Source organism: Pongo pygmaeus, chromosome 7 (genome assembly GCF_028885625.2).
Source record: "Pongo pygmaeus isolate AG05252 chromosome 7, NHGRI_mPonPyg2-v2.0_pri, whole genome shotgun sequence".
Lineage (NCBI taxonomy): Eukaryota > Metazoa > Chordata > Mammalia > Primates > Hominidae > Pongo > Pongo pygmaeus.
In genome coordinates, this window is record NC_072380.2 from 22535909 (window position 1) to 22558410 (window position 22502).

Genomic DNA, 22502 nt, shown 5'->3' on the forward strand with positions numbered 1-22502 from the left:
GTCTCAACTTTCTCATACCCTTAATTGATTTCTGTAGCTATCGTTGATTTCCTCCTTTATAATCTTCCATACTTACAGTCTGAACCATACGATGTACTGCTTAACTATTCTGTGTTTATATCTTGTTTTATGCGAATTCTGCTCAACTAGAGCATATGATTCTTCAAGGTAGAATAAATGTGTTAAAATTGTATATTTCGGCCGGGCGCAGTGGCTTACGCCTGTAATCCCAGCACTTTGGGAGGCCAAGGCGGGCGGGTCACCTGAGGTCAGGAGTTCGAGATCAGCCTGGGCAACAGGGTGAAACCCCATCTCTACTAAAAATACAAAATTAGCTGGCCGTGGTGGCACATGCCTGTAATCCCAGCTGCTCGGGAGGCTGAGGCAGGAGAATCGCTTGAACCTGGGAGGCAGAGGATGTGGTGAGCCGAGATCGTGCCATTGCACTCCAGCCTGGGCAATAAGAGTAAATCTCCGTCTCACCAAAAAAAAAAACAAAAAAACTTGTATATTTCACACATTTCCCATACAATGTGAGCATTTAGTAGGTACCAGATAAACATTTAGTTATTTAACTAGAATATAATTACTGCCCTAGTATTTTTTCCCTAGCACTTTCAAACGTTACTCAAAGAATCCTTCTAGCTCTTTGATAGAAATTTTAGAACTTCACTATTAACAAATATCAGCTGGGCTCAGTGGCTCACGCCTGTAATCCCAGCACTTTGGGAGGCCGAGGCAGGTGGATCACCTGAGGTCAGGAGTTTAAGATCAGCCTGACCAACATGGTGAAACCACGTGTCTACTAAGAATACAAAAATTAGCTGGCCGTGGTGGTTCTCAACTGTAATCCCAGCTACTTGGGAGGCTGAGACAGGAGAATTGCTTGAACCCGGGAGGCAGAGGTTGCAGTGAGCCGAGATCATGCCACTGCATTCCAGCCTGGGCAACAGAGCGAGACACCGTCTAAAAAAAAAAAAAAATAAATAAATAAAATAAAATAAAATATATATATCACTGTTATCTAGGATTTTAGGAAGGCTACCTATAGAAACTTAGATATATTCAGTTACTGAATGTTTTGTTTTTCAGTTGGTAATGTACACTCTTTCAGTGTTTGAAAGGATGACACTGGATAATTAGATTTGAATTGTAAATCTCCCTAACTGGTGTTGGAGAAACCAGAGGAGTTGATGGTTTTATACACAGTCTTTCCTACCTCTTATTATTGAGAAAACAGTGTTAATTGTGGTCAGTGAATTCTTCAGAGTTCGCTGCTTTTAGATCAAATTAAGGAAGTCAGCAACCATAAGTAGAATGATATGAATAAAATGTTTCATTGTTATGAAGAAGAGTTAGTAGCACTTGGCATTATGTGTTTTACATATTGAAGTTGACACCAGAAAGTTACATTTGTAATTTTTTTTTTTTTTTTTTTTTTTCTGAGACAGAGTCTAGCGCTGCTGCCCAGGCTGGAGTATAGTGGTGCAGTCATAGCTCACTGCAGCCTGGAACTCCTGGGCCCAAGTGATCTTTCCGCCTCCACCTTCACCTCCCAAGTAGCTGGAATTACAGGCACATGCCACTGTGCCCAGGCCACTTTAGTGATTTGTTATTTTTTTTAATCTCTATTCTCTTTTTAATGTCGAGCTGCAAATTTCTTACTTTTCTTTAGTGCAATCCATGTATGAAATATGTGTTATAATTTGTAACTAACAATATTTGAAGTCCTGAAGTTTTTGAATGATTTTGTATGTAAGATTAGAGTGGATTCATGGTTTCCACTAATAAGCACTTCATTATTATCACTTTGTTATGTGTGTGTGTGTTTAAAGAGATAAACTTATAGGTGGTTTATCTAGAATTGTGTAAAATCCTTTCGTTTTCATGAGAGAGTATCTTGCATGTAAATATTATTTGTCACATGTTATGCCTACAATGTTGGTTGGACTTAAACTTTAGTGACCTCTCAGAGATTATTTTCATTCTAGTTCATGTCACATTACTTTGATATATTTATTAAGAAGAAGTACAAGAGATTATTTAATGCTGTTGTCTGAATGTTTGTGACCCCCCAGAATTTGTATGTTGAAATCCTAATCCCCGATGTAATGGTATTAGGAGGTACGGTCTTGGGGAGGTAAAGTTTTTATAAATTTCTAAAAGAAAATATAGGAAAAATCTTTGTGACTTTGGGGCAGACTGTTTTCTTAGATAGGTCATAGAAGGCATGAACCATAAATGCTGATAATTGGACTTTTAAAAGATTAAAATCTTTTGTTCTTCTAAAGATGTTTAAGAAAATGAAAAGGCAAGCCACAGAATGGGAGAAAATATCTATACTGCATTAGTGGAGTTTACTACTAAATTAAGAAAACATTAGAAGATTGTCTATATAGTATAACTGATTATAAAATAATGTACTTACATATTTAAAATATTAAGATATATATTGATATCTTAACAGTAGTTGTCTTAGAATCTTGGTGAGATTCTAAGAGTTGTTTTTGTGGTGGTTATTGTTTTTTGTTTTGTGCTCTTTATCTTTTAAAAAATTGTTTTGCCTCAAGTATGTAGTATCTTTGATTTAGAAAAATCTTTAAATAAAGATAGGATAGTTTGAAAGATTAGCAGAATGTTTGCAACCAATACTTGATACTACATGGATAATACTTTGCTATTCTATTTTTGTAAATTCTGTGCTTGAAAATTTCAAAGAATTTTTTGTGTGTGAGTGTGTGTTTTGAGGTGGAGTCTCGCTATGTTGCCCAGGCTGGTCTCAAACTCCTGGCTTCAAGTGATTTTCCCACCTTGGCCCCCTGCAGCATTGAGATAACAAGCATAAGCCACCATTCCCAGGCCGAAACTTTCGAAACTTTAAAAAATAGCATGAAAACCTTTATTTTAGTCCAGGTGCAATGGCTCACATCTGTAAACCTGGCACTTTGGGAGGCTGAGGTAGGAGAACTCCTTGAAGCCAGGAGTTTGAGACCAGCCTGGGCAACATGATGACACCTGTCTCTACAGAAAATTTAAAAATTAGGTGTCACGGTGCATGTCTGAAGTCCCAGCTACTCTGGAAGCTGAGGTGAGAGGATTGCTTGAGGAGTTCGAGGCTACCGTGAAGCATGATCAAGCCACTGCACGCCATCCAGCTTGAGTGACAGAGTGAGAGACCCTGTCTCTAAAAATGAAAAAAGAAAATCTTTACTTTATTTATTTATTTTTTGAGATAGAGTCTCGCTCAGTTGCCCAGGCTGGAGTGCAGTGGTGTGATCTCGGCTCAATGTAACCTCCGCCTCCTGGGTTTAAGTGATTCTCCTGCCTCAGCCTCCCGAGTAGCTGGAACTACAGGCATCTGCCACCACGCCCGGCTAATTTTTGTATTTTTAATAGAAATGGGATTTCACCATATTGGCCAGGCTGGTCTCGAACTCCTGACCTTGTGATCTGCCCACCTTGGCCTCCCAAAGTGCTAGGATTACAGGCGTGAGCCACCGCGCTCGGCCGAAAATCTTTACTTTATTTACGGCACTTTATGAGCCATATTTAGCAAACATAGTTCCACATATGAAGTTTGTTTTTAATGATAAGGGGTTTTTAAACTTGATTTTTAGTATAAATACACAGTATAATAAAAGTTTGTTTACATTAGATATGAAGCTAATTATCACCCCTAACTGCTGGCTGGTTTTCTAGAATTGTAGAAGCAGGTGGTGAATTTTCCTGTCTGCTGATATCCAAAACACTCTGATTCCTGGGTGAGTTCCAGCAGTATTGGATGATGGTAATATTACTGTTGGTCGATTAATTTATGATAGTATTATATGCATCTCTAAAGTCTAATTCTATTTATTTTTTGGGTAAATAGTACAATAACATGGCATAACATTTTAAAGGGTATGTGGTTAAAAAGTCTTCCTATCCCTAACTGTCAGCCACCAGTTGCCTGCCATGGGACTGTTAAATCTCACCACCAAAGACCACCAAGAAAACATCTGTAGTCAAAAATAAGTTACACTGATTAGCTTGCTGCAGGAAGGAATAACATACATCAGAAGAGCTGTGGGACCTCTCAAAAGGATAGAGTTAGGAAAGAGGACATACGGGATTTTAGGAGCTGTTAGTCACAGAGTGATGTTAGGATAAAGTTAGTAGTCTGGGCAGGGATTGGCTAGAATATGTAATTTGAGTGAGTTGCTGGAACAGCCAGTAGTTTTGCCTCTAGGACACATAAGTCCCTGAGGATTTACTGTTAGATCAGTTTGTGGTACTAGAACATATGGGTATGAGTGAGCTGATATTAATAAAGGTTTGAGGCTGGGCACAGTGGCTCACACCTCTAATCCCAGTGCATTGGGAGGCTAGGACAGGAGGATCGCTTGAGGCCAGGAGTTTGAGACTAGCCTGTTTAACTTAGTGAGACCTCAGTCTTTAAAAATTTTGTTTTTAATTAAAATTAACTGGGTGTGGTGGCACACACCTGTAGTCTTAGCTACTTGGGAGGCTGAGGGGGAGGATCACTTGAGCCCAAGAATTGGAGACTGCAGTGGGCTATGATCATGCCACTGCACCCCAGCCTGGGTGACAGAGGGAGACCCTGTCTCTTATAAAGAAAAAAAAAAAGTTTGAGCTTAGATGGCCTGTGATGCACAGTACATTGTGGTTTGCTTTGGTTCAGTTTATCTGTTTTGCAAGTATTAGTGCTTTTCTGCACATCTGTGAGCAATTCGTAGTGTAATTTCAGTTTCGATTTTTAATCTCTGTTTCTGATCATTCGTCAGCTAAACTGGAACATTTACCATTTAGGGGAGGTGATCAATCAAGATTTCAAACTGTTGTTTGATGGGTTGTGAATGTTTATGAAGCTTTGATGGTAGACATTTTGGCCTCTACAGGCACCAGGCCATTTTGTTCTTTTTTTTTTTTTGAGACGGAGTCTTGCTCTGTTGCCCAGGCTGGAGTGCAGTGGCACGATCTCAGCTCACTGCAAGCTCCGCATCCCGAGTTCACACTATTCTCCTGCCTCAGCCTCCCGAGTAGCTGGGACTACAGGCACCCGCCACCATGCCAGGCTAATTTTTTGTATTTTTAGTGGAGACGGGGTTTCACTGTGTTAGCCAGGATGGCCTCGATGTTCTTTTTCTTAGATGATAATTTTTTGAATCAGCTGGTGTGACAGTGGCTGCATGGCAGCATTTAAGACTCTAAAGATCACACACTTGGCATCTGCAACACACTGAAACTCAGACAATTATTATTAAAGTTTAAAATAATGTCCCATGTATCCCATAATCTATTTGGATTTTCCTCTGGGCAACCAAATATTTTCTTTTCCTTTAATTTGGATGTGGGTCATTCACCTTTGCAACTGTCCTATATTTGGTTTATATTTTGCCAAGGATAAGGGTCTTGATAGTGCTAACAGTAAGGAAAAGTTATCTGTTAACAGCCTAAAATCTTACAACAGTGGAGAGAGAAGAAAATGCCAAGGAGAATAAAGGACAAAATCATGCAAGTCTGTAGTCATCAGTGGCTTCTGGCATCTGGGAGGTTGTGTTCTGATTATCTTGGACATAAATAGTCTATTCATTTTATCTTCTGCTTCTGGACCATAACAGTTGTGGAAATCCTGACTCAGCCACTGTTTGTCCATGGCAATGATGTCGGCAGTATGCATCATTAATTTATTCTCTGTAGTGTCAGTAATGGGTGTATGATACAAACATTTACAAAAGTTCTTTTGATAAGTCTTCCACAAGGCTCAATTCCTGTCTTTAGCTTATAACCAGGAACTTTAGATGAATGTAAGGAAGAAGCAGAAGCCACCTGTGGATCATGATGGGACTATAGGCTTTAGTTGATTTATTATATTAACCAGCATTATCAGAATGGAAGGGAGTGGAATCTTCTATTGCAGAAAGTACATAATGAGTTTTATGAGTAGTCACTGATTATCCTAGAAGTAAGAATATCTCACAAACAGGGAGGACATTGACAGTCTCTAGGACTTTCTTTCATTTATCCTATAAAGTGTATTATGAGTTTCACCAATCCAAGTTTACTCAAACCTAGAAATAAAATCCTTTTTTAGATGGCTATTGTGGCAGTCTTTGTACTTGAATGTATGTTTTCTTTTTTTTTTTTTTGAGACGAAGTTTCTTGTTTCCCAGGCTGGAGTGCAATGGCGTGATACCGGCTCACTGCAACTTCCGCCTCCTGGATTCAAGCAATTCTCCTGCCTCAGCCTCCCAAGTAGCTGGGGTTACAGGTGTCCACCATCACACCCAGCTAATTTTTTGTATTTTTAGTAGAGACGGGGTTTCACCATGTTGCTCAGACTGGTCTCGAACTCCTGACCTCAGGTGATCGCCCACCTTGGCCTCCTAATATTTTCTTTAAACTGAAAGATACTTAAATGTTGAAGTATATTTATTTTTACCACATTTTATTATACATGATTAAATTGGGAAGGCTTAACTTATGATTTGTGAGGTTTTTTTTTCCTTTTAACCCAAATTTAATAAAGCAAAGAGTTCTCACAATAGTTTTGAGTTAATTAAAATTCAGAGTATGCCAAACAAAGCTAATAATTTTTATAATCCTTTAAAAAATTTTTAATAAAATAAAGGACTAAAGCTTTGTTTTACCTAATGGCCATTTAGTATAAACCCAAAGATGTTGTAGGTGTAAAAGACATCTTAACAATTTCTTATTATTTACTTATTTTTAGAGACAGGGTCTCGCTCAGTTGTCTAGGCTGGAGTGCAGGGGCTCGATCATAGCTCACTCCAGCCCCAATCTCCTGGGCTCAAGTGATTTTCCTGCCTCAGCCTCCTGAGCAGCTGGGACTGTAGGTGTGCACCACCACACTCAACTAATTTTTGTGTTTTTTTGGTAGAGACAGAGTTTCGCCATGTTGCGCAGGCTGGTCTCGAACTCCTGAGCTCAAGCAATCCACCCACCTCAGCCTCCCAGAGTGATGAGATTCTTTTTATAGGTGTGAGCCATCATACCTGGCCTACTTTTTGCTTTTTGACTGATGATTCCAAGAGCCTTTTCAGTGTTTAGCACATAGACATAGATAGTAGTAGTCTTACGTTTGAATGAAGTGAGTTATGCGTGGGCTGAGTTCACTCAAAGCTTGCCTCAGCTGGGATTATTGACCATATACCCACTTCACTGGAGAATGAGTATGCCAAGAGACCGAGGCAGAACCTGCAAAATCACTTCTGCTGCAATGTATTTGTTAAAGCAGGTCACTAAGGCCAGTTCAGATTCTAGGGGAGAGACATTAGACTCTCCCTTTTTTTTTTTTGAGGCAAAGTCTCACTTTGTCACCTAGGCTGGAATGCAGTGGTGCTATCTTGGCTCACTGTAGCCTCGACTTCCTGGGCTCAAGTGATCCTCCCACCTCAGCTGCCCAAGTAGCTGGGACTACAGGCATGTGACACCACATTTGGCTAATTTTTGTTGTATTTTTAGTAGAGATGGGGTTTCATCATGTTGCCCAGGCTGGACTCAAACTCCTGAGCTCAAGCAGTCTGCCCGCCTCAGCCTGCCAGAATGCTAGGATTACAGGCATGAGCCACTGGGCCTGGCCTTAGACTCTACTTCTTGATAGGATAGGTCAGGTCACTGCTATGCTTTAAATATGACCCCTAGAAAGCATATGTTGGCTGCTTGGGTGATGGGTACACTGGAAGCCCAAACCTTACCATTATGCAGTATATCCATGTAAAAAACGTACACATATACCCGTTGAATCTGAAATTTAAAAATAAAATAAGTATGTGTTAGAAAATTTATCCAAAATGCAGTAGTGTTGGGAGGTGTGGCCTAATGAGAGGTGTTTAGGTCATGAAGGCCACATCTCATGAATGCATTAATGTTGATTATAAAAGGGCTTAAGGCTGCAAGTTGTATCTCTTGCTCTCTCTTATCCCTCTTTGCCCTTCCACTATGGAATGATGCAGCAAGAAGACCCATGCCAGATGCCTGGCCCCTCAATCTTGAACTTCTTAGCCTCCAGAACTATGAATGAATAAATTTCTATTCATTATAAATTATCCAGTCTATGATATTTTGTCATAGCAACACAAAACAGACCAAGACAGTGAGATTACAGAGGAGTATGTAGAGTGAGAAATATTATTGTAGCCATTTTTTTTTGTTTTTGCTTTTTAAAAAAAATTATTATTTAAGTTCTAGGGTACATGTGCACAATGTGCAGGTTTGTTACATAGGTATACATGTGCCATGTTGGTTTGCTGCATCCACCAACTTGTCATTTACATTAGGGATTTCTCCTAATGCTCTTCCTCCCCCAGCCCCCCATCCTCCAACCAGCCCATGTGTGATGTTCCCCACCCTGTGTCCATGTGATCTCATTGTTCAGTTCCCACCTATGAGTGAGAACATGTGGTGTTTGGTTTTCTGTCCTTGTGATAGTTTCCTTAGAATGATGGTTTCCAGCTTCATCCATGTCCCTGCAAAGACACGAACTTATCCTTTTTTATGGCTGCGTAGTATTCCATGGTGTATATGTGCCACATTTTCTTTATCCAGTCTATCATTGATAGATATTTGGGTTGGTTCCAAGTCTTTGCTGTTGTGAACAGTGCTGCATTAAACATACGTGCACGTGTGTCTTTATAGTAGAATGATTTATAATCCTTTGAGTATATGCCCAGCAATGGGATTGCTGGGTCAAATGGTATTTCTAGTTCTCGATCCTGGAGGAATCACCACACTGTCTTCCACAATGGTTGAACTAATTTACACACCCACCAACAGTGTAAAAGCATTCCTATTTCTCCACATCCTCTCCAGCATCTGTTGTTTCCTGACTTTTTAAAGATCACCATTCTAACTGGCGTGATATGGTATCTCATTGTGGTTTTGATTTGCATTTCTCTGATGACCAGTGATGAGGAGCATTTTTGCATATGTCTGTTGGCTGCATAAATGTCTTCTTTTGAGAAGTGTCTGTTCATATCCTTTTCCCACTTTTTGATGGGGTTGTTTTTTTCTTTTAAATTTATTTAAGTTCTTTGTAGATTCTGGATATTAGCCCTTTGTCAGATGGGTAGATTGCAAAAATTTTCTCTGTTTTTGCTTTTTGAGATGAAGTCTCACTCTGTTGTCCAGGCTGACGATTGTAGCTGACTGCAGCCTCAACCTACTGGGTTCCAGAGATCCTTCTGTGCCAGCCTCCTGAGTAGCTGGGACTACAGGCAGATGCCACCACACCTGGCTAGTTTAAAAAAAAATTTTTGTAGAGATGGGGTCTCACCATGCTGCCCAGGCTGGTTTCGAACTCTTGGCTTCAAGCAATCTCCCCAACTTGGATTCCCAAAGTGCTGGGATTACAGGAGTGAGTCACCATGACTGGCTGGTTGCAGCCAGTTTTGGAAAATAAAATGTGCTACAGACATTGTAAGGGCAAAATATTTAACAATAACTGAGATTTCTAAAAATTGAAGATTGGCTAAATATTAATAAATTATTATGTAAGTAAATTATGTCTACCTAGGATAAAATAAAAAATTTTTTATGGTATTTTAAGGTATTTATTTATGTACTTATGCATTGAGATATTTGTCATCAAAATTTTTTACTAGTGCATATAAGTACCTAACACATAGTAGCAATTCAATAAAATTATTTGAATGAATTAATTGAGGATACTTTTCAATCATTCGTAGTTTTTATGGTGAGAGTTTTCATTTTGTTCTGTCTTATTTTTATGTGTATTTTAGTTAGATGTTCGATTAGTCTATTCAAGATGTGTTTTTTGTTTGTTTGTTTGTTTTGAGACAAGAGTGTTGCTCTGTCACCCAGGTTGGAGTTCAGTGGTGCAATCTCCACTTCCTGGGTTCAAACGATTCTCCTGCCTCAGCCTCCTGAGGCAAGCACGCGCCACCACGCCCGGCTAATTTTTGTATTTTTAGTAGAGATAGGGTTTCACCATGTTGGTCAGGCTGGTTTTGAACTCGACCTTATGATCCACCTGTGTTGGCCTCCCAATGTTCTGGGATTACAGGTGTGAGCCACCGTGCGCAGCCTGTTCAAGATGTTATAACAAAATGCCTTAGACTGGGTAATTTGTGAACAACAGAAATTTATTTGTTACAGTCCTAGAGGCTGGGAAGTCCAAGAGTCAGGTTGCCAGCAGATTCTGTGTCTGGTGAGGGCCTGTTCCTTATAGGTGGCATGTTCTATGTGTCCTCACGTGGCAGAAGGGACAAACAAGCTCCTTTGGACCTCTTTTATAATGGCACAAATCCCATTCATGAGGGCAGAGTCCTTATGACCTAATAATTTCCCAGATATTCCACTTCTTAATACCACCATGTTGGGGATTAGGTTTTACCTATGAATTTTTGGAACATTCGAATCATAGCAGCTGTTAAGAAACGTTGAATCAGAAGTTTCTAGTCATTCTTTTTTTTTGTTTTTTTGAGGCAGAGTCTTGCTCTGTCGCCCAGGCTGGAGTGCAGTGGCGCGATCTCGGCTCACTGCAACCTCTGCCTCCTGGGTTCACGTGATTCCCGTCTCAGCCTCCCAAGTAGCCGGGATTACAGGTGCCCGCTACCACGCCCAGCTAACTTTTGTATTTTTCGTAGAGACAGAATGTCACCATGTTGGCCAGGCTGGTCTCAAACTCCTGACCTCAGGTGATCTGCCCGCCTTGGCCTTCCAAAGTGCTGTGATTACAGGCGTGAGCCACTGCGCCTGGCCAGAAGTTGCTAGTCATTCTAAACTGGAAGCTTGACATATATTTTGAATCAAGCATTTAAAAAATGTCTGCTTTTCATAAATAGTTTATTTTTACATTTTTATCCCTTTCATTTAGGAAAGAAGATTCATGAGTTTTTTTTTTTTTTTAAACAGCTGGCAAATTAGAGAAAATATTTATACAGCTTCTAATAGGCATCTCAAATTATTTTGAAACATTTGGGAATATATCTTCTGTAATGTTTTGCTTGTAATAATTGAATAGATATTCTTATTTGGTAATAACTTGGAAAATACAAAGTGGCCCACTTAAAATGGACTCTGATTTAAAGATACTGTTGGAGGCATTGGTGACCGGCCATTTTTCCTTTTAAATAGAGAAAGTATGACAGAATCTATTTTCAAGAAACAGCCATAGCAATATTTTTAGTCTCATATGCTCACACAGAATTTTGTCACTCCCCACCAGTAGGTGGAATCTATTTCCACGCTTCTTGAACCTGGGCAGGCTTGTGACTGTTCAACCAATTGAATATGGTGGAAATTAAGTGATGTGATTTCTGAGGCCATGATATAAATAGGATACAACTGATCCAGCAATCCCACTACTGAGTATCTACCCAAAGGAAAATAAATCAACATGTTTATTGCAGTACTATTCACAACAGCAAAGATACGGAATCAGCATTGAGTATCTATTAGTGGATGAATGAATAAAGAAAATATGGTATATATACACAATGGAATATTGTTCAGCCATAAAAAACAAAACAAAATAATGTCACTTGCAGCAACATGGATGGAACTGGAGGTCATTATCTTAAGTTAAATAAGCTAGGCAGAAAAAGACAAATATATATTGGGGGGAGGAGCCAAGATGGCCGAATAGGAACAGCTCCGGTCTACAGCTCCCAGCGCGAGCCACGCAGAAGACGGGTGATTTCTGCATTTCCATCTGAGGTACCGTGTTCATCTCACTAGGGAGTGCCAGACAGTGGGCGCAGGTCAGTGGGTGGGCGCACCGTGAGCCAGCCGAAGCAGGGGCGAGGCATTGCCTCACTCGGGAAGCGCAAGGGGTCAGGGAGTTCCCCTTCCAGGGGTGACAGACGGCACCTGGAAAATCGGGCCACTCCCACCCGAATACTGTGCTTTTCCGACGGGCTTAGGAAACGGTGCCCCAGGAGAGTATAGCCCGCACCTGGCTCAGAGGGTCCTACGCCCACGGAGTCTCGCTGATTGCTAGCACAGCAGTCTGAGATCAAACAGCAAGTCGGCAGCGAGGCTGGGGGAGGGGCGCCCGCCATTGCCCAGGCTCGCTTAGGTAAACAAAGCAGCCTGGAAGCTTGAACTGGGTGGAGCCCACTACAGCTCAAGGAGGCCTGCCTGCCTCTGTAGGCTCTACCTCTGGGGGCAGGGCACAGACAAACAAAAAGACAGCAGTAACCTCTGCAGACTTAAATGTCCCTGTCTGACAGCTGTGAGGAGAGCAGTGGTTCTCCCAGCACGCAGCTGGAGATCTGAGAACGGGCTGACTGCCTCCTCAAGTGGGTCCCTGACCCCTGACCCCCGAGCAGCCTAACTGGGAGGCACCCCCCAGCAGGGGCAGACTGACACCTCACACGGCCTGCCAGGTACTCCAACAGACCTGCAGCTGAGGGTTGTGTCTGTTAGAAGGAAAACTAACAGAAAGGACATCCACACCAAAAACCCATCTGTACATCACCATCATCAAAGACCAAAAGTAGATAAAACCACAAAGATGGGGAAAAAACAGAGCAGAAAAACTGGAAACTCTAAAAACCAGAGTACCTCTCCTCCTCCAAAGGAACGCAGTTCCTCACCAGCAACGGAACAAAGCTGGACGGAGAATGACTTTGACGAGCTGAGAGAAGAAGGCTTCAGACGATCAAATTACTCCGAGCTACGGGAGGATATTCAAACCAAAGGCAAAGAAGTTGAAAACTTTGAAAAAAATTTAGAAGAATGTATAACTAGAATAACCAATACAGAGAAGTGCTTAAAGGAGCTGATGGAGCTGAAAACCAAGGCTCGAGAACTACGTGAAGAATGCAGAAGCCTCAGGAGCCGATGCGATCAAATGGAAGAAAGGGTATCAGCCCTGGAAGATGAAATGAATGAAATGAAGCGAGAAGGGAAGTTTAGAGAAAAAAGAATAAAAAGAAATGAGCAAAGCCTCCAAGAAATGTGGGACTATGTGAAAAGACCAAATCTACGTCTGATTGGTGTACCTGAAAGTGATGGGGAGAATGGAACCAAGTTGGAAAACACTCTGCAGGATATTATCCAGGAGAACTTCCCCAATCTAGCAAGGCAGGCCAACATTCAGATTCAGGAAATACAGAGAACGCCACAAAGATACTCCTCGAGAAGAGCAACTCCAAGACACATAATTGTCAGATTCACCAAAGTTGAAATGAAGGAAAAAATGTTAAGGGCAGCCAGAGAGAAAGGACGGGTTACCATCAAAGGGAAGCCCATCAGACTAACAGCGGATCTCTCGGCAGAAACCCTACAAGCCAGAAGAGAGTGGGGGCCAATATTCAACATTCTTAAAGAAAAGAATTTTCAACCCAGAATTTCATATCCTGCCAAACTAAGCTTCATAAGTGAAGGAGAAATAAAATACTTTACAGACAAGCAAATGCTGAGAGATTTTGTCACCACCAGGCCTGCCCTAAAAGAGCTCCTGAAGGAAGCGCTAAACATGGAAAGGCACAACCGGTACCAGCCACTGCAAAATCATACCGAAATGTAAAGACCATGGAGACTAGGAAGAGACTGCATCAACTAACGAGCAAAATATCCAGCTAACATCATAATGACAGGATCAAATTCACACATAACAATATTAACTTTAAATGTAAATGGACTAAATGCTCCAATTAAAAGACACAGACTGGCAAATTGGATAAAGACTCAAGACCCATCAGTGTGCTGTATTCAGGAAACCCATCTCACGTGCAGAGACACACATAGGCTCAAAATAAAAGGATGGAGGAAGATCTACCAAGCAAATGGAAAACAAAAAAAGGCAGGGGTTGCAATCCTAGTCTCTGATAAAACAGACTTTAAACCAACAAAGATCAAAAGAGACAAAGAAGGCTATTACATAATGGTAAAGGGATTAATTCAACAAGAAGAGCTAACTATCCTAAATATATATGCACCCAATACAGGAGCACCCAGATTCATAAAGCAAGTCCTGAGTGACCTACAAAGAGACTTAGACTCCCACACATTAATAATGGGAGACTTTAACACCCCACTGTCAACATTAGACAGATCAACGAGACAGAAAGTCAACAAGGATACCCAGGAATTGAACTCAGCTCTGCACCAAGCGGACCTAATAGACATCTACAGAACTCTCCACCCCAAATCAACAGAATATACATTTTTTTCAGCACCACACCACACCTATTCCAAAATTGACCATATACTTGGAAGTAAAGCTCTCCTCAATAAATGTAAAAGAACAGAAATTGTAACAAACTGTCTCTCAGATCACAGTGCAATCAAGCTAGAACTCAGGATTAAGAATCTCACTCAAAACCGCTCAACTACATGGAAACTGAACAACCTGCTCCTGAATGACTACTGGGTACATAACGAAATGAAGGCAGAAATAAAGATGTTCTTTGAAACCAACGAGAACCAAGACACAACATACCAGAATCTCTGGGATGCATTCAAAGCAGTGTGTAGAGGGAAATTTATAGCACTAAATGCCCACAAGAGAAAGCAGGAAAGATCCAAAATTGACACCCTAACATCACAATTTAAAGAACTAGAAAAGCAAGAGCAAACACATTCAAAAGCTAGCAGAAGGCAAGAAATAACTAAAATCAGAGCAGAACTGAAGGAAATAGAGACACAAAAAACCCTTCAAAAAATAAATGAATCCAGGAGCTGGTTTTTTGAAAGGATCAACAAAATTGATAGACCGCTAGCAAGATTAATAAAGAAAAAAAGAGAGAAGAATCAAATAGATGCAATAAAAAATGATAAAGGGGATATCACCACCGATCCCACAGAAATACAAACTACCATCAGAGAATATTACAAACACCTCTATGCAAATAAACTAGAAAATCTAGAAGACATGGATAAATTCCTCAACACATACACCCTCCCAAGACTAAACCAAGAAGAAGTTGAATCTCTGAATAGACCAATAACAGGAGCTGAAATTGTGGCAATAATCAATAGCTTACCAACCAAAAAAAGTCCAGGACCAGATGGGTTCACAGCCGAATTCTACCAGAGGTACAAGGAGGAGCTGGTACCATTCCTTCTGAAACTCTTCCAATCAATAGAAAAAGAGGGAATCCTCCCTAACTCATTTTATGAGGCCAGCATCATCCTGATACCAAAGCCTGGCAGAGACACAACAAAAAAAGAGAATTTTAGACCAATATCCTTGATGAACATTGATGCAAAAATCCTCAATAAAATACTGGCAAACAGAATCCAGCAGCACATCAAAAAGCTTATCCACCATGATCAAGTGGGCTTCATCCCTGGGATGCAAGGCTGGTTCAATATACGCAAATCAATAAATGTAATCCAGCATATAAACAGAACCAAAGACAAAAACCACATGATTATCTCAATAGATGCAGAAAAGGCCTTTGACAAAATTCAACAACCCTTCATGCTAAAAGCTCTCAATAAATTAGGAATTGATGGGACGTATCTCAAAATAATAAGAGCTATTTATGACAAACCCACAGCCAATATCATACTGAATGGGCAAAAACTGGAAGCATTCCCTTTGAAAACTGGCACAAGACAGGGATGCCCTCTCTCACCACTTCTATTCAACATAGTGTTGGAAGTTCTGGCCAGGGCAATTAGGCAGGAGAAGGAAATCAAGGGTATTCAATTAGGAAAAGAGGAAGTCAAATTGTCCCTGTTTGCAGATGACATGATAGTATATCTAGAAAACCCCATTGTCTCAGCCCAAAATCTCCTTAAGCTGATAAGCAACTTCAGCAAAGTCTCAGGATACAAAATCAATGTGCAAAAATCACAAGCATTCTTATACATCAATAACAGACAAACAGAGAGCCAAATCATGAGTGAACTCCCATTCACAATTGCTTCAAAGAGAATAAAATACCTAGGAATCCAACTTACAAGGGATGTGAAAGACCTCTTCAAGGAGAACTACAAACCACTGCTCAAGGAAATAAAAGAGGATACAAACAAATGGAAGAACATTCCATGCTCATGGGTAGGAAGAATCAATATCATGAAAATGGCCATACTGCCCAAGGTAATTTATAGATTCAATGCCATCCCCATCAAGCTACCAATGACTTTCTTCACAGAATTGGAAAAAACTACTTTAAAGTTCATATGGAACCAAAAAAGAGCCCGCATCGCCAAGTCAATCCTAAGCCAAAAGAACAAAGCTGGAGGCATCACGCTACCTGACTTCAAACTATACTATAAGGCTACAGTAACCAAAACAGCATGGTACTGGTACCAAAACAGAGATATAGATCAATGGAACAGAACAGAGCCGTCAGAAATAATGCCACATATCTACAACCATCTGATCTTTGACAAACCTGAGAAAAACAAGAAATGGGGAAAGGATTCCCTATTTAATAAATGGTGCTGGGAAAACTGGCTAGCCGTATGTAGAAAGCTGAAACTGGATCCCTTCCTTACACCTTATACAAAAATCAATTCAAGATGGATTAAAGACTTAAATGTTAGACCTAAAACCATAAAAACCCTAGAAGAAAACCTAGGCAATACCATTCAGGACATAGGCATGGGCAAGGACTTCATGTCTAAAACACCAAAAGCAATGGCAACAAAAGCCAAAATTGACAAATGGGATCTAATTAAACTAAAGAGCTTCTGCACAGCAAAGGAAACTACCATCAGAGTGAACAGGCAACCTACAAAATGGGAGAAAATTTTCGCAACCTACTCATCTGACAAAGGGCTAATATCCAGAATCTACAATGAACTCCAACAAATTTACAAGAAAAAAACAAACAACCCCATCAAAAAGTGGGCGAAGGACATGAACAGACACTTCTCAAAAGAAGACATTTATGCAGCCAAAAAACACATGAAAAAATGCTCACCATCACTGGCCATCAGAGAAATGCAAATCAAAACCACAATGAGATACCATCTCACACCAGTTAGAATGGCCATCATTAAAAAGTCAGGAAACAACAGATGCTGGAGAGGATGTGGAGAAATAGGAACACTTTTACACTGTTGGTGGGACTGTAAACTAGTTCAACCCTTGTGGAAGTCAGTGTGGCGATTCCTCAGGGATCTAGAACTAGAAATTCCATTTGACCCAGCCATCCCATTACTGGGTATATACCCAAAGGACTATAAATCATGCTGCTATAAAGACACATGCACACGTATGTTTATTGCCGCATTATTCACAATAGCAAAGACTTGGAACCAACCCAAATGTCCAACAATGATAGACTGGATTAAGAAAATGTGGCACATATACACCATGGAATACTATGCAGCCATAAAAAATGATGAGTTCATGTCCTTTGTAGGGACATGGATGAAATTGGAAATCATCATTCTCAGTAAACTATCGCAAGAACAAAAAACCAAACACCGCATATTCTCACTCATAGGTGGGAATTGAACAATGAGAACACATGGACACAGGAAGGGGAACATCACACTTCGGGGACTGTTGTGGGTTGGGGGGAGGGGGGAGGGATAGCACTGGGAGATATACCTAATGCTAGATGACAAGTTGGTGGGTGCAGCGCACCAGCATGGCACATGTATACATATGTAACTTACCTGCACATTGGGCACATGTACCATAAAACCTAAAGTATAATAATAATAATAATAATAATAAAAAAAAAAGAAAAAGACAAATATATATTCTCACTTATATGTGGGAGCTAAAAATTTGAACACATGGAGGTAGAGAATGGAAAATAGATAATAGAGACTGGGAAGGGTGAGTGGGGGAAAGGGGAAGGATAAAGAGAAGTGAGTTAAAGGGTACAAACATACATTAAGATAGGAGTAGGTTCAATGTTTGATAGCAGAGCAGGATGACTATACCTAACAAAAATGTATTGTACCCAGTGATGAACATCCTGAAGACCCTGGGTTGATACTATGCATGATATACATGTAACATAATTCCTCATGTAATCTGTAAATTTGCACAAATAAAAAGAGGAAAAAAAAAGATACAGCTTCTTCCTGGCTCTCTCTTTGTCTTGGGATGCTTGTCATTGGAACTAAGTCATACGAAGAGGCCACATGTGGGTATTCTCTTCAAAAACCTGAGCTAAGCTGCAGCCAACAGCCAGTATTAACCACGGTATGAGTGAGAAAGCTTTCAGGTAATTTCAGCCCCAGGCTGTCGAGTGTCCTGGTGAGGCCCCAGAAGTTGCGGAGCAGAGACAAGCCAGCCCCGCTGTGCCCTGTCTGAATTTATGGTCCACAGAACCTGTGATAGATAATAAATGATTATTGCCTTAAGCCACTAAGTTTTGGAGTAATTTGTTACATGGCAGTAGATAATTAATACATATAATTTCTAGAAACTTATAGGCAAGTAAAGATTTGTTCAAAGATATATATATATATAAATGATACATAAATGATCCATGTATATGTATATATGATATGGGTGATATATATAAAATATGGGTGATACATATATACACACACACACACACACACACACATATATAGATGTTCTCTGCTGTATCATTTATTTATGTTTTCTTTTTTTTAGAGGCAGAGTCTCACTCTGTCACCCAGGCTGGAGTACAGTGGCTCAGTCGTAGGTCACTGCAGCCTTGAACTCCTGGGCTCAAGCGATCCTCCTGTCCCAGCCTCCCAAAACACTGGGATTACAGGTGTGAGCCAGGATGCCTGACCCTGCAGTATAATTTACAATTTTTTGAAATAGTCTAGCTATCCAACAATAAGAAAATGTTTAAATAAATTATCATAAGCACACTATTTTCCTAAATAAAATTTCTACATTTTCTATATTCAAAAACAAAGTTTAAAGAATTGGTATATAGTCAATTATGTTATAATGATAAACCTAATTGAATTATTTATTTACATAAATAAAGATGATTAAGAACAAAAAAGCCTTTACATCTGATAAAGGATATGTACCCAGAACATACAAGAACTTTCATCAGTCAATAAGAAAAGATACTAAATGTTTTAAATGGACAAAAGAATTGAATAAGCATGTCCCCAAAGAAGATATTAAAATGGCCATTAAGCAAGTAGAAAGGTCCTCAACATCACTACTCATCAGGGAAATGCAAAGTAGAAAACAAAGAGATACCAGTAGACGTTCACTGTAATGGAATAAAATTTAGCAGATGAGCAATATCGAGTGTTGACAAGGTTGTGAAGTAGCTGGAACCCTTATACCTTGATGGTGTGAGGGTAAAATGGTATCACTTTGTGAATTGTTGGGTAAAACCAATGTTGACCCCATAAACTTTCAGTCCCATTCCTGGGTATATACCTAAGAGAAAAGAGTGCTTATGTCCACCAAAGCACACATAGAATTTTATTCATAGCAACTGTATTCATAATGGCTCAAATTGGAAAGCTGCTCTAGTCATACACTGTGCTGCCCTTACCTTTATTAACGCAGTAGTGCTTAGCATGTAGCTACCGGTGTTTAGTTTAATATGCGTTGTTAATGAAAATTTATTTAGGGGATTTCACCCCCCAATTTTTTAACTTTAAAACTATGGTTTCAAATTTCTTAAAACCTTTATCTTTATATCAGTTTGGTTTTGGAAGACTAAAAGAAAGAACTTGTTGCACAGATGGCCCAAAGCACAGATTATTAAAATGCTTTTATCTACATCCAGCTCCAAATATTCCCTTACTCCTTGATCATTCTTTTTTTTTTTGGAAACTGAGTCTCTGTCGCCTAGGCTGGAGTGATAGATGTATATATGGTCCCCTATTCTAAGGTAGTACAGTCATGCATCCGAGAAATGTGTCATGAGATGACTTTGTCATTGTGAGAACACCATGGAGTGTACTTACAGAAACCTAGATGTTGTAACTACTATACACCTAGATGGTATAACTACTACTATACATAGCCTATGTGGTACAGCCTATTACTTCTATGCCACAAACCTGTACAGCAGGTTACTGTACTGAATACTGTAGGCAGTTATAACAGTGCTAAGTATTTAAGTATCTAAACATAGAGAAGGTACAATAAAAACATAGTATAAAAGGTAAAAACTGGTACACCTGTATAGGGCACTTAACCATGAATGGGGCTTACAGGACTGGAAGTTGCTCTGGGTGAGTTGGAGGTGAGTGATGAGTGAATGTGAGGGCCTAGGATGTTATTGTACACTACTGGATACTTTATAAACTTTATAAACACTGAACACTTAGGCTACACTAAATTTAAAAAAAAATTTTCTTGGCTGGGCATGGTGGCTCATGCCTGTAATCCCAGCACTTTGGGAGGCTGAGGTTGGCAGATCACTTGAGTCCAGGAGTTCAAGACCAGCCTGGGGAGCATGGCAAAACCCCATCTCTACAAAAAATACAAAAATTAGCCAGGCATGGTGGCGCACACCTGTGGTCCCAGCTGAGGACTGGGAGGCTGAGGTGAGAAGATCATTTGAGCCAGGAGGTTGAAGGTGCAGTGAGCCATGGTAGTGCCATTGCACTCCTGCCTGGGCAATAGAGCGAGATCCTATCTCAAAAACAAACAAATTTTCTTTCTTCAATAATAAATTAAACTTAGCTTACTGTTAAGTTTTTACTTTATAAACGTTTCAATTTTTAAAAACTTTTGGACTTTTTTGTAATAACACCTAGCTTAAAACACAAGTACATTGTATAGCTATAGAAAATAATTTTTCTTTATATCTTTATAGGCTTTTTCTATTTAAAAAGTTTAAAATTTTTTTTAACTTTTAGAATATTTTGGTAAAAATGAACACACACACACACACACACGCACACACACACACACACTGAGCCTAGGTCTACACAGGGTCAGGATCATGAATATCCCTGGCTTGCCCCTCTACATCTTGATCCACTGGAACACCTTCAGGAGCAGTAACAGGCATGGAGCTGTCATCTCCTAGGATAACAATACCTTCTTCTGGAAGTCCTCCTGAAGGACCTGCCTGAGGCTCTTCTTGAGGAGATGTCACTCTTTCCGGTAATTTGCCCGTGGTGTTTTGCTTCATTTATTTCTATTTTTCATTGTAGATTTGTTTGTAAGCAGTTAATGCAGGATGAACATTCCTGTGTATTAATGAAAACCTTTATGTTTTGGGGGTCCATTTTTTCACACTTCTTAAGGAGTTTGTTGCGGTCTGCAAAAGCTTCTCCCAAACCCTTCACTGTGAATTTTGTTGGGAGTTCTTTTTCTTTCTCCAGCAAACTTCCTTCTCTCTTGCTGCTTCTTCAGCTGTGCATTCCTATTCCAGTTCCAACTCATTAGTCAATTCCTGTGATGTTATTGTGGCTATAACGTTACTAGATGACAGGAGTTTTTCAGCTCCATTTAACTACAGTCCATTGTTGACCAAAACATCATTTTGTGGCACACAATAGTATCTAGTTATTTTACTGGTTGGGTAGCTGCTATCATTTTTTCAGTGAAATTTAAGTAGTTAAAATGAGTCAAGTAGTAGCTGAAAGCATGATGAAACTTAGAATAGGACTTTCTTTACTTGTAAATGATACAATATGGTATGGCTAGATTAAGTCTTTTAAAAATACCCATAGATTTCAACTTGGTTCTTAAACTTGGTTCCATAAAGCTGGAAGTGGAACCATTGGACATATATCAGAAATTCAATTGAACGCCTTCTTTTAAATTTATGGTTTACAGACTTGTGGCTCTTAGATCCCAGTGGATCTAAAGTAGACTGTGTTATAAAGTAGGCACATAACAAGACAACAGCCAATTTAAAAATATTAAATGAAGTTGCTAATTCTCCATGATATTATATATATAAACTTTGTACCTAATGTAAACTGAAGGTAGTTATTAGCATTTCCAGATTAGAAAACATAACTGGGCTTCGTTATCCGCTTTTTTTTTTTTTTTTTTTTGAAACGGAGTCTTGCTCTGTCGTCCAGGCTGGAGTGCAGTGTCACAATCTCGGCTCACTGCAACCTCCATCTCCCAGATTCAAGCAATTCTTCTGCCTCAGCCTCCCAAGTAGCTGGGATTACAGGTGTGTGCCATTACACCCAGCTAATTTTTGTATTTTTAGTAAAGACAGGGTTTCACCATGTTGGCCAGGCTGGTTTTGAACTCCTGACCTCAGGTGATCTATCTGCCTCGGCCTCCCAAGGTGCTGGGATTACAAGCGTGGGCCACACCGCACCTGGCCCCTTATCCATTATTTTATGATCTGTTACTACAGCAAATTATTCTCAGACATAGCTCCATCTTGGTAGTAGTGTTCTGGTTATTATCAGTAACAAAGTACATTAAGCTACTGCCTTTTGTTTTATTCTGTTTTGTTTTGTTTTGTTTTGAGACGGTGTCTTGCTCTGTTGCCCAGGCTGGAGTTGGTAGTGGCGCGATCTCAGCTCACTGCAACCTCTGTCTCCCACGTTCAAGCGATTCTCCTGCCTCAGCTTCCCGAGTAGCTGGGGTTATGGGCACTTGTCACTACACCTGGCTAATTTTTGTATTTTTAGTAGAGATGGAGTTTTGCCATGTTGCCCAG

General features: G+C 40.0%; 1 protein-coding gene across 4 annotated transcripts in view; it reads left to right on the forward strand.

The window, feature by feature from the left end:
* The window catches only part of PPP3CC (protein phosphatase 3 catalytic subunit gamma), a 104943-nt gene that overhangs the window by 16442 nt on the left and 65999 nt on the right, over window positions 1-22502 (forward strand). Inside the window, exon 1 of one of the 4 annotated variants that reach the window (XR_010127325.1) lies at window positions 1449-20974. The exons of 2 other annotated variants lie outside the window; for them this stretch is intronic. The gene's annotated coding sequence lies outside the window, so the exon portion shown is untranslated. Of the gene's footprint in view, window positions 1-1448; window positions 20975-22502 lie in introns of those variants that run through there. One more of the 4 variants, XM_063669347.1, reaches the window with a different exon arrangement.